The sequence below is a fragment of the Heptranchias perlo genome, unplaced genomic scaffold, assembly GCF_035084215.1.
Source record: "Heptranchias perlo isolate sHepPer1 unplaced genomic scaffold, sHepPer1.hap1 HAP1_SCAFFOLD_56, whole genome shotgun sequence".
In the NCBI taxonomy this organism is placed as follows: domain Eukaryota; kingdom Metazoa; phylum Chordata; class Chondrichthyes; order Hexanchiformes; family Hexanchidae; genus Heptranchias; species Heptranchias perlo.
In genome coordinates, this window is record NW_027139581.1 from 5,532,250 (window position 1) to 5,536,310 (window position 4,061).

Here is a 4,061-nt window from a genome sequence, read left to right on the forward strand (position 1 = left end):
GTGTAGATCTGAACCCAGTCAGAGTCAGCACCTTCAGCGGGAGGAGAGAGAGGGGAACCAGTGGGTGTGGATCTGAACCCAGCCAGAGTCAGCACCTTCAGGGGAGGAGAGAGAGGGGAACCAGTGAGTGTGGAACTGAACCCAGTCAGAGTCAGCACCTTCAGGGGAGGAGAGAGAGACGAACCAGTGGGTGTGGATCTGAACCCAGCCAGAGTCAGCACCTTCAGCGGGAGGGAGAGATAACTCAGATGGAATGAAATATGTTGGGGATGGTGCGATGGGTTTGGATTTCAGCACAGGGAGGAGGGAGACTGTGTGGGATTGGGATTTGCAGTCTGCGGGAATGAGCGGGAAGAATATTCTGTAGAAACGAGAATTTTCTGTTCTGAATTTCTAACCTGTATTTACAGTGTGGACTTTTGTAAACTCCTTTCACAGGGGATTGGAAGGGGAGGATTCACAGACGGGAAACTCAAACCAAACCTCATGTCAATCTGACCGAGTCACTCGACTCATCAGGACCTGAATATCATCGGCCTTTGAATGTGGAAGGAGAAATGTTTGTCTGTTCTGTCTGTGGGAAAAGATTTCAAACATCAGTGTGACTGGAAAATCACCGAGACACACACACCCGAGTGAGAGTGTTCCAGTGCACTGAGTGTGGAAAGAGCTTTAACCAGTCTCACAGTCTGAAAAAACATCGCACCATTCACAGCGGGGAGAAACCGTCCACGTGTTCTGTGTGGACGAGGCTTCAACTGATCGTCCAACCTGGAGAGACACAAGGACACCCGGACCACGGAGAAACCGTGGAAATGTGGGGACTGTGGGAAGGGATTCAATTACCCATCACAGCTGGAAACTCATCGACGCAGTCACACTGGGGAGAGGCCGGTTACCTGCTCCGCATTTGGGAAGGGATTCACTCAGTCATCCACCCTGCTGAAACACCAGCGAGTTCACACTGGGGCGAGGCCGTTCACCTGCTCCGTGTGTGGGAAAGGATTCACTTGTTCATCCAGCCTCATTTCACACCAACTTGTTCACAGTGATAAGCGACCTTTTAAATGTTCTGACTGTGAGAAGAGGTTTAAAAGCAGGAATGCTCTACTGAGACACGAACGTACTCACACTGGGGAGAGGCCGATTACCTGCTCCGTGTGTGGGAAGGGATTCACTCAGTCATCCACCCTGCTGAGACACCAGCGAGTTCACACCGGGGAGAGGCCGTTCACCTGCTCCGTGTGTGGGAAGGGATTCGCTCATTCAGCCGACCGGCTGAAACACCAGCGAGTTCACACTGGGGAGAGACCGTTCACCTGCTCCGTGTGTGGGAAGGGATTCACTTGTTCATCCAGTCTCATTGAACACCAACTTGTTCACACTGATAAGAGACCTTTCAAATGTTCTGACTGTGAGAAGAGGTTTAAAAGCAGGAATGCTCTACTGAGACACCAATGTACTCGCACTGGGGAGAGGCCGTTTACCTGCTCCGCATGTGGGAAGGGATTCACTCAGTCATCCGCCCTGCTGAGACACCAGCGAGTTCATACCGGGGAGAGGCCGTTCATCTGCGCAGAGTGTGGAAAGGGATTCACTCATTCAGGCGACCGGATGAAACACCAGCGAGTTCACACTGGGGAGAGACCGTTCACCTGCTCCGTGTGTGGGAAGGGATTCACTTGTTCATCCAGTCTCATTGAACACCAACTTGTTCACACTGATAAGAGACCTTTTAAATGTTCTGACTGTGAGAAGAGGTTTAAAAGCAGGAATGCTCTACTGAGACACCAATGTACTCACACTGGGGAGAGGCCGTTTACCTGCTCCGTGTGTGGGAAGGGATTCACTCAGTCAACCAACCTGCTGATTCACCAGCGAGTTCACACCGGGGAGAGGCCGTTCACCTGCTCCGTTTGTGGGAAGAGATTCACTCAGCCAACCAACCTGCTGATTCACCAGCGAGTTCACACTGGGGAGAGGCCGTTCACCTGCTCCATTTGTGGGAAGGGATTCACTCAGTCAACCAACCTGCAGTCACACCAGCGAGTTCACATGTTACCACAGGAGTTGGATTCTGTTGTTAATCACATCCAGGACTGAACCATGTTCATTCTGATCGTTGGGGTTGTCGAAAACTTAAACTTAATATTACCTATTATATACAATGCATCAACTCCCAATCACTTCATTCAGACAAGCAAGAGTTTATTAAGAAACTTGTACAAGAGGAAGTGTCCCTCAAACACTGGTTGATGATACGTCTTCGCTGAGTTCAAGAAACAGCTCACGTTTATACAGTTCATTAACAACGCCCACCTGTCATGGAATATGGGCGTACACGTACATTCTTTATTGGTTCAGGTAGTTCGTCAATCAAAATAGGGAACCCACCCTCTGGTTCCCATGGCCGTCTGGTGATTTTGGACACAGGCCTGGGAAAGTGCTTTTCCCTCAGAAACTGTCCTTATTATCAGTGAGTCTGTACCTAGTCTCAAGGCTATATGGTCATTCATTTCTGTTAGTCAGACAGTTATCAGCATGAGAGAGAGCTCAAAGTAATAACACAATTGTGCTTCTGTGTGTTTTTCATGAGAAACTATTCTGTGAGCTTTACATTGAATTAGCTGGTCAGTTAATATGGTCAAATATCCATCATGCATTTCTACATTTGTGGGTTCGGTGTATTAGAGAGAGTTAATATGGTCAGGTATCTCTTTTATGCATTTCCACAGGGTTTGTTTCTGATAATAACCCCTATAACTGGGCTGGAATTTAATATTCTGTATCAGTCTCAAATAAATCAGCTTTCTTTTAAATACAGTGTACCATTGTTTAAAAAGGGAGAAAGGGATAGACTGAGTAATTACAGGCCAGTCAGCCTCACCTCGGTGGTGGGCAAATGATTGGAAACAATTCTGAGGGACAGAATTAATCGTCATTTAGAAAGGCACGGATTAATCAAGGACAGTCAGCATGGATTTGTTCAGGGAATGTCGTGTCTGACTAACTTGATTGACTCTTATGAGGAGGTAACAAGGATTGTCGATGAGGCCAACGCGTTTGATGCAGTATACATGGATTTTAGCAAGTCTTTTGACAAGGTCCCACGTGGCAGACTGGTCAAAAAAGTAAAATCCCTTGGGATCAAAGGGCAAGTGGCGAGTCAGATCCAAAATTGGCTCAGTGGCAGGAAGCAAAGGGTGATGGTTGACGGATGTTTTTGCAACTGGAAGGCTGTTTCCAGTGGGGTTCCTCAAGGCTCAGTACGAGGTCCCTTGCTTTTTGTGGTATATATTAATGATTTACACTTGAATGTGGAGGACTTGATCAAGAAGTTTGCAGATGATACATAAATTGGCCGTGTGGTTGGTAGTGAGGAGGAAAGCTGTAGACTGCAGGAAGATATCAATGGACTGGTCAGGTGGGCAGAAAAGTGGCAAATGGAATTCAATCCAGAGAAGTGTGAGGTAATGCAATTGGGGAGGGCAAACAAGGCAAGCATCTGTCCATGACGGTATTGGTAGGAGTGACCACCGCACAGTCCTTGTGGAGACCAAGTCCCGTCTTCACACTGAGGACACCATCCAACGTGTTGTATGGCACTGCCATCGTGCTAAATGGGATAGATTCAGAACAGATCGAGCAGCTCAAAACTGGGCATCCGTGAGGCGCTGTGGGCCATCAGCAGCAGCAGAATTGTAATCCAACACAATCTGTAACCTCATGGCGCGGCATATTCCTCACTCGTATGAACATACGAATTAAGAGCAGGAGTAGGCCATTCGGCCCCTCGAGCCTGCTCTGTCATTTGATAAGATCATGGCTGATCTGATGGTGACATCAACCCTACTTTCCCGTCTACCTACTATAACATTTGACTCCCTTGATAATCAGGAATCTATCTAACTCGGCCTTAAAAATATTCAATGACCCTGCCTCCCCCGCTCTCTGGGGAAGGGAGTTCCACAGACTCACAACCTTCAGGGAAAAAAATTCTCCTCATCTCCGTCTTAAATGGGAGACCCCTTATTTTTAAACTGTGGCCCCGAGTTCTAGTC

General features: G+C 47.9%; 1 pseudogene; it reads left to right on the forward strand.

The window, feature by feature from the left end:
• Window positions 1–614: 614 nt before the first annotated feature.
• Window positions 615–2,819, forward strand: LOC137315721 (zinc finger protein 229-like; annotated as a pseudogene).
• Window positions 2,820–4,061: the final 1,242 nt, after the last annotated feature.